A 15,177-nucleotide genomic window follows, 5' to 3' on the forward strand; every position below is an offset into this window, starting at 1 on the left:
TTTCGTAAAATGTAAGTTTTTATGTATAGTTTCGATAATGGTCCAATTAGTCTAGATTAGTGGGTCATTACAGGTATTCACACTGAAAGTGTGGCGACATTATCTGTATGGGGAGAAGTGCGAGATATACACTGACCATAAGAGTTTGAAATACTTCTTCACTCAAAAGGATCTGAACATGAGACAAAGGCGTTGGTTGGAGCTGGTTAAGGATTATGATTGTGATATCCTTTACCACCCTGGAAAGGCCAATGTGGTGGCAGATGCGTTGAGTAGGAAGGGCCCAGATACAATTGTATAGTTCCACCCAGATCTCGAGGGAGTTAGCTGATGAGATGGCTAGGGCAAAGATAGAACTGGTGGTAGGCCAGTTAGCTAATATTACCATGCAATCGACCCTGTTAGAGCGGATCAAGGAGGGACAACTGGTGGATATGTTGTTGCAAGATGTTAGGCAGCATGTCTTAGCGGGGACAACTAAGGATTATTTTATTTCTGAGACTGGTATGCTTCGATACCAGGGATGGATTTGTGTTCCAGCAGATGAGGGGATCAGATGAGAGATACTGGATGAGTCTCACACTATGCCATACTCGCTTCATCCGGGTACCACAAAGATGTATCAGGATCTATAGACATTATATTGGTGGCCCAGGATGAAGAAGGATGTGGTAGAGTATGTGGCTAGATGTTTGACATGTCAGCAGGTAAAGGCTGAGCATCAGCGACCAGCGGGATTGCTTCAGCCTTTGGGTATCCCAGAGTGGAAGTGGGAGGACATCACGATGGATTTTATGGGAGGACTACCCAGGACAGTGGGACTTTGTGACTCGGTGTGGGTGATAGTGGACAGATACACCAAGATCTGAATAAAACTTCTTTAGCCATACTATTTCCTTAGCTGCTTCTGATGCACCTATGTACTCAGCCTCCATGGCGGAATCTGAGATTGCAGACTATTTTACGCTTCTCCAAATCACAGCTCCACCCCCAAGAGTAAACATGTAACGACCTAAAATCACTAATATGGCTTAAGGGCCTTGATTAGTGTGCCGGGAGGGCATAATTGGTTTATGTGTGAATTTATTGATTTAATGCATGACTACATGATAAGCATGCTTGTATGATTATATGTATATAGATGTGGTTAAATGTTATGTTTGTGAGAACCACATTATTATGTGGGTAAATCTGCAGCGGGCAACTTGAGGCGATCCTAGGGAGCTAGATAGTGGGAAAGTCACAACGGAGCCTAATGTTTGACTTTGGACAAGTCAAGGGGTATTTCAGGTATCGGGTGGTCATTTAGATTACCGGGTTATGAAAATAAATAATTGGAGATATATTTGAGGTTAGGAAGTCTAGGTGGGAATATTGGGGAATTTTACCATTTTGCCCTCGGGGACGTTTCTGGTACCCCGAGCTTTGGGATTAGCTTAATTGCCTAAGGATAGACTTAAGGAGCTACAGAAAACAATAGAACATAAAATAGACAGACTCTTTCCTCTTCCTCTCTTTCTCTCTCAAAGGAAAAAACATAGAACATAGGATTGTGGCTGGAATTCTGAAGATTAAAGCTGGGATTTAAAGGATTAGCTCAAGGATTGTCAAAGGAACATAATCAAGGTTGAGGTAAGCATTGAATCCCATTTTCTGTGGTTGAAATTCTGTGATTTTGAGTGTGTTCTAAGTGGTTTTTGGGTTTTTGGATTTGAAGATTAGATTGAGCTAGAACCTTGGAAGTTAGCCCAGAAAGCTCTTGGAGGATTGGTTCTGCAGTTGAGGTAAGCTCGAATTTAAGGTTTAATGGCTGAGTTATAGTGTTTCCATGGTTGGGTTCTGTGTTCTTGAGTTAGAAAGTTTCAGTGATTGAAATAGGTTTTTGGTGGGTTTTTAGTCTAGGTTTCAGCTGGGTTGTGTTGCTGGAATCTTGTGGGAAGTTTTGGGTAACTGAGTTGTGGAATTGTGGTAGTTTTGGGTGAGTTTGCATGAGGTTTGAGAGTAAAAAATGGAGGTTTTTCTGGGTTCGAAGGGGTCGGGCCGTGGCATAGTTCTTGGTGAGCCATGGCCCTTCAAAGTTGATGTGTGCTAAGGAAGGAGTGCGGGCCGCGGCATGGTCTGAGTAGGGTCGCGACCCTTGTCTGTTTTTGGGCATTGGGTGGCCTCTGGTTGGGGCCATGCCGTGACATGGGTGGCTAACGCCGCGACCCTTAAGAGTTTTTGGGATTTTTAGATTCTAGGCTTGGGAATTTAACCTAGGGTGCTCGGGATTGAATCTTTTACCATGTTTGGTGAAGTTCAATGTTCCGAAGACTAGAACTTTGTCTAGAAGCTCTTTTAAGATTGTTGATGGTATCTTTTACCTTGGTTGTGACTAGGTGCTAAGCTAGGGCTCGGGGATCGGATCGCATTCAAGGGGTAACGCTCGTAGCTAGTACACTTGGAAGCCAAAGGTAAGAAAACTGTACTCGGTTGTGTATTTGTAATGGGACTAAGGGTTCTCTAATATGTATGCTTTGAAAGGATGGTATTATTCCATGTAAACAGTAAACCAACGGCCTAAGAGTGACAAAGGTTACACTTGCGCATAGGGCACGGCTCGGCCACTGGTAGCCGAGGACAGCTTATTATGCACTGAGCTCAGTTTAAGCGGGTCAGAGTTAGTGGGGTAAACAGAGGGTGCGACCTAAGTTGTCGGCCCTAGTTATTATGTGATTTGACTGTTATTAATGATTGGTAGCATCTTTGATTCCGATTGCATGCTATGTGGTTAATGTGGAATTTTAAGTGTTTGATCATGCGTAAAGGATTATACTCTTGTTATGATTGTTGAGATGTGTATTATGTTTTCTTGCTGGGCCTTGGCACAAGGGTGCTACGTGGTGCAGGTAAAGGCAAGTGAAAACTTGATCAGCCCTGACTTGGAGAGCTCTGTGAGCAGAATGTACATGACTGTAAAGCCCCGAATTCTCCGGTGTGGTTTAGTGGCGGGATCAGTAGGCCGGGAGGGCCATACTTGTTTAATTATGCCATTAAACGATATTATGCATGTATACGTGAATTATATTATAATATGATGTTAAATGTATGCATGTGGGTCCACATTTTTAATTACAGGGGTGTGATGGTAATTTGGCCCGTTGAGGGTAAAATTGTATCTTTGTATGCATGTTGGTGATATATGTTGAGACCACATTATAATGTGGGTTTGTTCAAGCCACTCAGCATGAGACGATCTTGGATTGATGATTAGTAGTTTAGTCACAACAGGTTTAAGATCGGGCCTCGGGTTGAGCCTCGGGGTGATTTTGATGATTAGAGCGTTACCGGGTATTAAAGGGTACGGGATGTGAATTATTGATGTTTGAGATTATTGAGAATAGCGGGAATTGGAGAGCGTTAATTATGATTAACGATATAAGTGGAAAATACTAGATATGCCCTTGGGAGCCTTTGGAAACTTTAAATTGACCTAGGGGTAAAATGGTCATTTCACCCCTAGGATGGATATAAGCCATATTTGGCTGAGATTGAGGTAGAACAACAAAGTACGTTTGAGAGCTTTCCCGTATCATCTTCCCTTCAGTTTTCTTAGTGATTTTTGAATCAATCTTGAGGATTCAAGCTTGGGAGGCAAGCCTTGGAAGTTTGGGAGTGTGTTCCTCCATTGAAGGGCTTCATAAGCTGAGCTTTGGGTAAGTTTCTAACCATAGAATTCCCTGGTTTGCTCTGTTTTAGCTTTGTTTTACACCTGTGATTTCTAGATTGAGACTTTGGTTTTGTTGGGAGTTTTGGCTAGGGTTCCTATGGTTGGGATGTTTGGGGTATGTTAGGATGGTTTTTGGGTTCATTTGGCATCAAAAATGGGTTTTGGAAGCTTTGGAATCAGATGGGAATCGAAGGAGATGAAGAAGGACGATTCAGGGCATTTCAGTGCTGGAGGTAGCGCTATAGCGCCCACCTTAGGGCGCTACAGCGCTACTCAGGAGGCAGATGGGCATGTTGGGGGTTCTAAGTATAGCGCTGGGGCGCTAGGGGTTGAGCGCTGTAGCGCAACTCTGTTCCTTCAAAGTCCCGTTTTGAGTGTTTTTAAGGATTTTTTACTTGGGGTTTCAATCCTTAAGGCCCGGGATTGAATTTACTCACCGTGTGGGCATGTTTCGAGGTCCCGAGAGTGGTGCTTAGGTTAAAACCCTAACCATGTTGATTCTCATTAATTGAGGTTATAATTGGTTGTGATTTGGTGACTGCTAAGGAATCAAAGGTCGATCGTTCTCAGGAGTCGTTCTTATTATTATTTCTCGCTCGAACCAGAGGTAAGAGAATTGCACCCCATATGTGACATGCATGGTATTTCATGAGGCATGTTGGTTGTATAAACGTGGACATGATCTGTTTGTGGAATACTTAGCATATTTTGCTCACTTGTGCATGGTACTGACTCATTAGTCAGATTTGGCAAAGGTGCTAGTATCAACTGTGAAGCTGTGACTCATTAGTCAGGTTCGGTAGTGGTACTGGGCACTGGTCACATTGCGCTGACTCATTAGTCAGGACGGCCTTAGCGTGTTCAACGCAAGCTAATAAAGATTAGACCTAATCGACTATCTGCATTGAATGACTCAAAGAGCATTAATGCCGGACCGAACTCAAGTTCGATGAATATTATAAGCGCTTGTGTGGCTTACCCATCAGTCTCTCATTTGTTGAAGGCTAGTGGCTTACCTAGTAACCACTCTTCCATTTGAATTAGTGACACGCTGGTCAGACACTCAGTATGGTTTACCAGAACCTCAAGTAATATTCACTCATCTATTTGAAAGCTCTGAGCTTTGTGGGATTATAATGATAATCATTTGATGATGTTTACATGTAATGCAATGTTTTCTTGCTGGGCTTTGGCTCATGGGTGCTATGTGGTGCAGGTAAAGTAAAAGAAAAGCTCACCCAACCCTGAGTGGAGAGCTTAGGTGGTGATGTGTACATATGCAGCTGCTTGACCACCACGGCCAAGGAGTTCTCAGAGGAACTAGGGGGTTTACCCTATTTTTGCCGCTTAGGTTGGCGGGGTTTGAAATTTTGAACTGTAATGACCTTTTTGAGTTGTAAATAACTTGTAAATGTTCTGGTGGGCCCATGAACAGTTTTATGTGTCAATAAAACATATCCTTTCTTTTTTTTACTGGTTTTCACCTTAACCTGTTAATAACACTTAGATCACATTTTTAACCAAAGGACTCAGGCAATGAATCAAATTTTCAGTTCACCGTAACTGTTCTGGGGTAACCAGGGTGTTACAACTTGGTGTCAGAGCAATGCCAAGGTTAAAGTTCCTATAGACTGAGTGGGCATGTACACACATCACTGAAGTCAAGCTCGACTCATGGTTTGGTAACTATTTATGTAGTTATGTGCATAATTGCCTAAATGTGGTGCATATGCTTTACCTGTATGCATGAGACACTGTGTTGACCTTGTGCCCCTGAAATATTATGAACTGTTATGTGATACATGTTGAGTGTTGAATGCCATAAACATGTATCTGTTTGTGAATGTTGAATGACTGTGGAATATGATATTTGTCTGCTTGTTCTTGGACCGTGAGGCGGCAGGAGGTTTAGTTATTACTACCTGACTGGCCGTATTGATCAATGTTTCAGCAAGGTAACAGATAAGAATGAATCCAGAACAGACAAATACTACAGCTGGCCAGAGTGATCAGGGCCAGAATAACAATAACAGCCAGGGTCAGGAAAATGACCAGTCTCAGATTCCACAGCCAGCTCCTGCAAACTGGCAGCAATTGTTTAATGAGTTACAGGCGACAGTGTTGAAACAAGGAGAGGAGCTTCGTCTCCTGAGACAACAACAAGTGCCTGCAGTGGTTAGTGTATCAGAGGCACCTTCTGTGTCAGTGCCAGCAGCAGGGCAGCTATCTGAGGTAGGAAATAAATGGGAACCTCTTTATGAAAGGTTCAGAAAGCAGCAACCTCCAGTTTTTGAAGGCAGTGCTGATCCTGCCAAGGCAGAACAATGGATGAGCATGATTTCCACTATCCTTGACTTTATGAGGGTAGTTGGTAGTGAGAGGGTGGCATGTGCTACCTATATGTTTCGGGATGATGCCCGGATTTGGTGGGAAGTGATAACCCAGACCAAGAATGTTAATGCCCTGAGCTGGGAGGAGTTTCAGACCTTGTATAATGGCGTAAACTAGGTTCACAACCATTCCAACGTTCTAAAGGTGTTTTGGGGATTGATTTTGATGGCACGACATTGAGAATGTCATTCGCGGTTTCAATTGCATGTCCCCAGAACAAAGTTGGTAGAGTTGAGTAACTAAGCATGCATCTAACCATTTCTAATAAAGTTATGTTTCGGCGTTCCGCTAAACCATTTTGTTGCGGAGTACCTGGGGGAGTAAGTTGTGATAAAATCCCAAGTTCAGTAAAATGATCTTAGAACTGCATATCCAAATATTCTCCACCCCTATCAGATCGCAAGATCTTTAACGTTTTACCTAATTGGTTCTGAGCCATTGCTAGGAATTCCTGAAACTTTGAAAATATTTCTGATTTCCAATGCATTAGGTAAATGCATGAGTATCTAGAGTAATCGTCAATGAAAGTGACGAAATACTCAAAACCACCCCTGGCTTGTACATTCAAAGGTCCACAAACATCTGAATGCACAAGACCAAGTGGTTCTTTAGCCCTATCACCCTTTGCAGAGAATGGACGCTTGGTCAGTTTGCCTTCTAGACAAAATTCACAGACAGGTAATTCACCTAAGGTGAGTTCCCTCAAAGGTCCGTCCTTTGTAAGTCTTTGAATCCTATCATAGCCAATGTGACCTAGTCTCAAGTGCCATAAATACGTAATATTATTGTTATCAGTCTTTTGATGTTTATTGGTCCTAGGTTTAGCTACTTTGAATAAATTATTATTAAGAGCGAGGGGTTCGTTAGGTCGCAGAATATAAAGCCCGTTTTCCAAACATGCAATACACAATTGTGATCCATTGAAAGAAATAGATATATTAAAACTTGTGAAAGTCATAACAAATCGTTCTAATTGCAACATGAAAACTGAAATTAAATTTTTACTAAAATCCGGAATAAAAAAAACATCTTTTAAAATTAAAAATTTATTTCCGAACTTAAGACGAGCTCCTCTTCTAGCTTGGACCACAACGAACGCTCCGTTCCCAATTCTAAGCTTTAAGCCACCTTCGTTCACTTCCTCCCATGATTCAAGAAGCTGTAAAGAGTTACAAACATGGTTAGTAGTTCTAGAATCAATAATCCAAACGAATTTATCATTCTCTAAAACACATGTTTCCAAGATAAATGAACTATAATCATTACCTTTGTTTTTCGCTGCTAGAAACTTAGGGCAATCTCGTTTCCAATGCCCCTTCTCTTTGTAGTGAAAGCACTTATCTTTACCTTTCTTGTTTTTCTTGTTCTTCTCCTTAAGCGTCTGTGCACTTGGTTGTGCACTCGTCTTTGCAGCCTTTGCAGGCTTGGGGTTGTTTATTTGTCCACCTTTCCTCTTGTTTCTAGCTTTCGAAGACGAAGCTGGGTTAGCTTCAGCCTTAGCTAGATGAGCAGCAACATCAGTAGTCTTAAGTTCACCTCCTTTACTAGGTCCACCCATGACAGGTTCAATAATCTGAAGCTCGTTCATGAGCTGCGTCAGACCATAGTTGAGTTGAGCACGAACGTGCAGACACGGTGCCATCCGAGAATTTACGGTGCCATCACGAACGTGCAGAGACGGTGCTATCCAAGCATTTACGGTACCATCACGAGCATTGACGATGCCATCACTAACGTGCAGACACGGTGCTCGTTCTAGGGATTCCTCAATCAGGACGAATTCAGAGTTGTCACCAATCAACTCTATGTTGATATTCTGCTTCCAATTAAGGAAGTTTTCTCCAATGAGTTTCTCCATCGAAAGTTGAGAAAGGATGGGAGTAGACACAGACACTACTTAGCTTAAAACTACAAATTATCAATAAAATTGAAATCAATCACATTTGCTCAATAAAACTTTTATTCACGCAAATTTCAAGAAATAACACAACATATACCATAAATATGTAAGATATGAGAAAAAAATACCAAAAACAATCATATCTCTATTTCTTTAGGTTTTTAACTAATCTATGATATCCTTGTCTCGGTTGGCGAGAGTCAAAAATACCACTAGTTAAATAGAGTTGTAAACTCATTTAATAATGGACACCACTATTAACAACCTACTATTCGATCAAAATAAGAAAACAAAATCTCTTATTTTATGAGCTAGACCCACAGTTTCAATAATCATATATTTAGTCCTAGTAGTCACGTAGGGGTGAGTCTAGTAGAATTTGACCTATAATTATCTATCTTTCGAAATCTAACCTTGTCAAAATAACTAATGAACACCTTTCGTAGGGGGACGAATCAAAGCGCCTCGAGGCCCCATTAAGCTATTGACTATGTTAAACCAACGGTAGAGATAGAATAAAATTCTTAAAATAAGTTCATTATAAAATTAAAAATAGTATTTTTATTATTTATTTTTAGAAAATTAATGACTATGGTTTTCCCAAAAAAATTAAACAGATTAAATTTTTTTAAAACCAAAGTCCTATAATTTCTTATTAATTCTAAAGTGTCACATTGAAACAAATTCAATTAAGTTAGAATTAATTTGTTGCTAATCAATATTTAGGTTTAACTAATATAATGAACCTATACAATTAAGTCCAACTCAAGTAAATGGGCCTTAACAATTGGGCTTGTATGAAGGAGGGCTGAGTCCAGTATGTCGTTCCCATTACAAAGGCCCCCTATCTTCCATACAAAGTCCAAAAGACAGGAATTTAAACCTTTGTTTTATTAATTGTTATTAATTGATTAGGCCCACTATAGTCATGCAAAGCAAATGGGCCTTCACAAGTGGAATCACCCACAAGAGAGGAATTTAAACTTTACATTTTCTAATGGGCCCAAATAAAACCTATCATTTTATGAATATTTTATTTGGCAAAATACCATATATCTTACAAACATATGGGCCACTATATGCATCTAAGCCCAATTGCAAAAATACCACATATAGTGTAAACAGACATGTTATAATTAGATGGGCCTAATCATGTTACTATATGAGCAATTCTATGAATTTATGCAAAAATACCACAATGTATTTCATTTGCAAAAATATCACAATTAATTATCTAGAATTTATAAAAAAAAAATTCAAATTAATTAAATTTTTACAAAAAATAAGTCAATTTAAATGAAATTTATCAACAATTAACAATAATTAATTTAAATTTCATTTATCAACAATTAACTTGGTTTTAGGTTAATTTGAAAAAAAAAATATTAATTTAATTTAAATAGGATTTATCAACAATTAACCAAAGTTAATTTAAATCCCATTTATTAAAAAAAATATTTTATTAATTGGTTGAAAAAAAAATTGATATTTTTTAAAATTTAACCAATTTTAAATTTTAAAATCAATATCTTAACTATTTTAAAAAAATATCTTGTGTTGTTATAACTATTAGTTAATATTTTAACCATTAAAAAATAAAATAAAATATAAATAGTTATAACAATCCTAAAATATCTCAAAATAGTTAAACAAATTTAAATATCCATAAAAATATATAACTAACAATTTTCAAATTTCAAATAATTTAAATATTAAAAACTATAGAATAAAAAGATATTTATATTTTCAAATAAAGATTTATTAAAATTATCAAGAATTTAAATGAAAATATCTTAAATATCTGATATCATAATTCTAATATTTTAATATATTAAAATATTTAAAATTAAGTTGTTAGTCTATTTTTAAATTTGAATTTGAATGTTTGTAGAAAATATCTAATTATTTAAATCTCAACTAACAAAAATATCTTATTAAAAAAACAATTTTAAATACAAAACAAATATGATATTTTTGGCTTTGATTATAAATAATAATTTTTTACAATTCTTAATTTTCTTTAAAAAAATAAAAATAAAAAATTGATGAACAGTACCCGTCCGTATGGGTACTGTTCACTGGCTGGGCTGCTAGTGGCGCGTGTGCACGCGCGCATGGGAGCCAGTGCAAAAAAAAAATTTGAGCAATTTTCAAACAAAAACCATTTTCTAATTAATTTTTAACATGTTTTACACAAAATAAAGCATATATAAAAATTAATAGCATAGAAAACACAACAAAATAACCTAAAAATTGCTAAAATTCACATAAAATCAATATGCTTCATAAAAACATGAAAACCATCCAATTATTCAAACATATCAAATCATTCAATTTTAAACATGTTCATGCATGAAAATAAAGATTACCAAAGGTTCTGAGGCCAGTTGTTGGATTAGCTTATACATGATCTTTATTTATTTTCATGTATATCTAATATTAAACAAATTAATACGAGATAGCCTAAAACATGTTTCTAAAATTGAATTCAAACATAAACAAAGAATAGAATACTTACAGTATACGCAACATAATTAAAGAGTCATTCCTTTAGTTTCTCTAACTCTTGTATCCTCTCTGTCGCAGAGTATTATCAAGAAACTAAACCAATTTTCTATTTTCTTCACAATCTTCCAATGTATCCTTAGAACCACCTAGACTAGTGTGGGCAATTCTCAACACATAAGATAGATATAGAGAGAAGAAGAGAAAATAACAAAGAGGCTTAGAAAAGGACTTGTGTTTAGAGAGAATCTAAAACTATCAGAAAATCTGGCTTATGACTTATGTTTTGACTTCTCTCTAAGCACTCATTTTATAGACTCAATTAGGCCATTTAATTTAATTAAAAAATCAATAAGATAACAGCCATTTTGAAGCCTCAGGTCGAAATTATCATGAGCTATAGGCCCGTGAAATTTCTCATTTGATTATAAGCCCATTAGACTTACAATCAAGGCCTGTATTATTTTCTATTGATTTAATTATTTAAGTCCTTTATCAAATTAATTATTTATAATTTGAACCTTGATTTAAATTTATTTATTAATTTAGATACCAATTTATCTTAATTAATAAATCTGCCATAATTTCTCTTTTCTTCTCAAAATTACACAACTCTATGAAACTATCCAAAATTGACCTGGTCAACTTTGATAATTCTAATTGATGATTAAATAAATTAATTGAGACTATCTAGATGATTTTATCCAAGGTACAATGAGGACTATGGGCCTATGAAATCAAGCTCCAATAAGTTATCATAAGTCTAACAAATAAATTTACTAACTTATTAATTCATCGTGACTCCACTATAGACTCGGAATTGTACTCTTGAATTCATAGAACGCTCTATAACAAATATAGATATGCTATTAATTATCTATTGTTACAACCATAATTGTCACTCAATCCTCTATAGACGGTCTACAATGAGATAGGACTAAAATACCGTTTTACCCCTCATTGTATTTTATCCTTAAAACACTTAGTTCCTTGTAAATGATATTTCAGTAAACTAATTTAATTACTGAAATGAGATCTCTATCATTTAACACCTTGAACCAAACTAAAAGGAAACCATCGTTTCACTTCTTCATCAGAAGCTATAGATGTTTATATCTATGATTAACACTCCCACTCAATTATACTACCGAGTTCCCAAGATGTAAGCATGGGCTAGTCCGTAGGGTAACCTGGTAACGAACAAGTCAAAGAACTCAAATAATACAATCAGTTAGAATACTAACCACTCGGAATTGAGATTGAATTGACCTATGGTCAACTATATGATGTGACTAGAATAGATAATAACGGTATGTTTACTTATCTTATTAACTGTCAATATCGGTCCAGTCTGATGTAACAAATACATCCAATATTATCTACTCTGCTAATGTTCTGGAAAGAACATAACACTGTAATGTGTAAGTAGATCATATCGTAGATTGACAAGTTAGTGTAAATCCTATGCAATAACTAATCTTAGGACTAACTTATTTTGAACATATAATCATATTTATATTCCACTGTGATTACGTCACTATAAATAAGATTAGCTATATGCTCAGGATTTAATAGAAGTTTATATTAAACAAATAATCATGAAAATAAAACATGTGAGCAAAGTGATTAACCAAGTCAAAAAATGATTTCTATTCTTTTATTGATAATAAAATGAGATTACAAAGAATTTGAGTTTTAATTAGGGCATAAAACCCCAACACGTATATGTATAGCCTGATGATGGCATGTTTATATGTTAAGTGCTGTTATGCATATGTTATCTGCTTGTGAGGGTTTTCTTGATGGGCTTCAGCTCACGGGTGCTCTATGGTGCAAGTAAAGGCAAGGGGAAAGTCGACCAACCTTGAGTATGGTGAGTGTGATGAGTGGCGCATACATGTCCAGTCTGTCTGGCTGCCACGGCCAGGGGTGTTTTGGGAGATGTTTGTACAAAACCTGAATTTTGTCGTTTAGTCTACTCTGGTTATATTTTGAGTTGTAAATACTTCTAAACAATGTTTTTGGGATCCCAAATGTTAAATGTGTTATAAATTTTCAATAAAAGGTTTATTCTCAAATTTATGACTCTAACTATGATTTAATTACACTTTTGTCTTAAAACCTCGATTAGCGAGTTAATTGCACATTTTAAACCCACTTGGTAACGACTTTAAGGCAGTAGAGCGTTACAATGCCCAGCTGTGGCATCTACGAGCTGGTTGATTTGAGGTACGGGGAAGCAGTCCTTTGGACAAGCCTTATTGAGATCAGAGTAGTGAATACAGGTCCGCCATGTCCCCTTAGGTTTCAAGACTAGCACTGGATTGGTGACCCAATCGGGGTAGAAGGCATCTCGAATGAATCGGTTTGCCTTCAACCTGTCGACCTCTTCTTTTAAGGCCTTCTTCCTGTCGTCATCCAAGAGTCTTCGCTTTTGTTGCTTCGGGGGAAAGCTTTTGTCAATATTTAGAGCGTGGCTTACCACATTCGGATTTATCCCTACCATATTCGAATGTGACCATGCAAAAACATCCTGGTTCTTTTTCAAAAAGCAAATTAATTGCTATTTTGTTTCTTCTGGAAGGTTTTTCCTTACCTTCACTATCTTTGGGGGGTCTACTTCTTCGAGCTTGACCTCTTCGAGCTCTTCTAATGGCTCGAGGTCAATTCTTTCCTCTATTCTCGAATCAATTTCTTCATCTATCTCGAAGACTGTTCCGTCTTTGTTATGAATTATGACAAGTGTTTGTGCGCTTGTCTATTTCTTTCCTCTAATGGAAATTCTATAGCATTCCCTTCCTGCGAGCTGGTCTCCTTTCAGTGTCCCGATGCCACTAGAAGTCGGGAACTTGATGGCAAAATGCCTTACAGACGAAACTGCCCCCAGCCCTACTAGGGCGGGTCTCCCGAGCAGCACGTTGTAGACCGATGGTAGATCTACTACAACGAATTCCATCATCTTGGTTGTCGAGACCGGGTAGTCTCCCAAGGTTATAAGGAGTTCGATGGATCCCATACAAGCAATCCTTTCTCCTGAAAATCCATACAATGTCGTTGCACAGGCCATTAGGTCACGAAGCGTGAGTCCCATCTTTTCTAAGGTGGCCTTATAGAGGATATTCACTGAGCTCTCGTTATCTATCAGGACTCGGTGAACTCTCTTATTTGCTAGCTAAAGGGTGATGACCAGCGGGTCGTTGTGAGGAAACTGCACATGAGATGCGTCGTCCTCAGTAAAAGTTATAGGTCAAGATTCAACCCTCTGGTGTTTCGGAGCCCTGGGTTCAGGTTCATAAGGGGACTCGTCACTAGTTTTCAGCTCATTCACGTATCTTTTTTGGGCGTTCCTGCTCGATCCTGCGAGATGAGGTCCCCTCGAGATGGTTAAAACATCTTCTCCATCAATCGGAGGGGGTCTCTCGTCCTCCCTTGCTCAGGAGTTGTTGTTTTGGGCAGGCGGTGGTGCAGCTGCCCTCTGACTGGTAGAAGCTTGATTGGAATTTTGGTTTCTTACATATTGCCTGAAATATCCTCTCGAGATCAGGCCTTCTATCTCATCTTTTAGTTGCCTGCATTCATCGGTTGTATGTCCGATCTCCCTATGGAATCTGCAGTATTTACAAGAATCTCTCTTTGCTTTCTGGTTCCTCATGGGGTCCGAACGCCTGAAAAGGACTTGGTTTTCATTAGCCAGGTAGATATTATCTCGAGACTCATTCAGCTCGGTATACACTTTGTACACGGAGAAATATCTTTCCCATTTCTTATTCTTTCCCCCTTTCACCTCGGGGTTACTCCCTTCAGTCTTCTTTCTTTTGGAAAGGTTGTCTGCAGAGGGCTTCGAGGCCGATGGGTCCGCCGAGGTCGAGGCAGAGTTTATGTTTGTCATTGTAGTTATGGGCTGAGAGGCCATATTCAGTGCTGACCTTGCCTCCTCTACATTGACAAATCTCTGAGCTCGTCGATTGAACTCGGTTAAGGACCTCATAGGCTTTCTCTGCATATCTTCACAGAGAGGGCTTCCAGGCATTACCCCAGCTTGGAGAGCCATCAGATGACCGCTGTCATCTATGTCCCGAGCTCGGGCAACTTCCAAATTGAACCTTTTAAGGTAACTTTTCAATATTTCGTTCGGTTGTTGCCAGACATTGGATAAGGCAGACGCCTCGAGCCTTATTCCAATCATGGCTCTGAATTGCTTCTTGAAATCTCTAGATAATTAATCCCAAGAAGCAATTGAATGCCTCTTATATTTTTCGAACTAGTTTTTTGCTGGTCCTGTGAATGAAGCTGGAAACAGCATGCACCTGAGCTCGTAGCCCACATTACTCGCTCTCATAATGGTATTAAACGTACTTAAGTGACTGTATGGATCAGAATTCCCATCAAACGGTGGGAAATGAGGAATTCGAAACCCTTGAGGAAATGGGATACTAGAAATATAGGGGGTGAAGGGTTCAAGTTCCTCGTCAAACTCTTCGTCCCGATCCCGTCCTCGTTCATTTTGTAAAAGCCTGAACGCTCTTTCCAGTTGATCAATCCTTTCTTGGACTGGATCCACGGGGGGTCTGACCTGAAATTGGTTATCATTGATCATAATTCCAGCTTCGTGCCTCCGCATGGGATTCTTGCACCCATTTAGGTGATCCCTCAGGTCTGGGCTCGAGGGGTT

Source organism: Humulus lupulus, chromosome 1 (genome assembly GCF_963169125.1).
Source record: "Humulus lupulus chromosome 1, drHumLupu1.1, whole genome shotgun sequence".
Classification (NCBI taxonomy): Eukaryota; Viridiplantae; Streptophyta; class Magnoliopsida; order Rosales; family Cannabaceae; genus Humulus; species Humulus lupulus.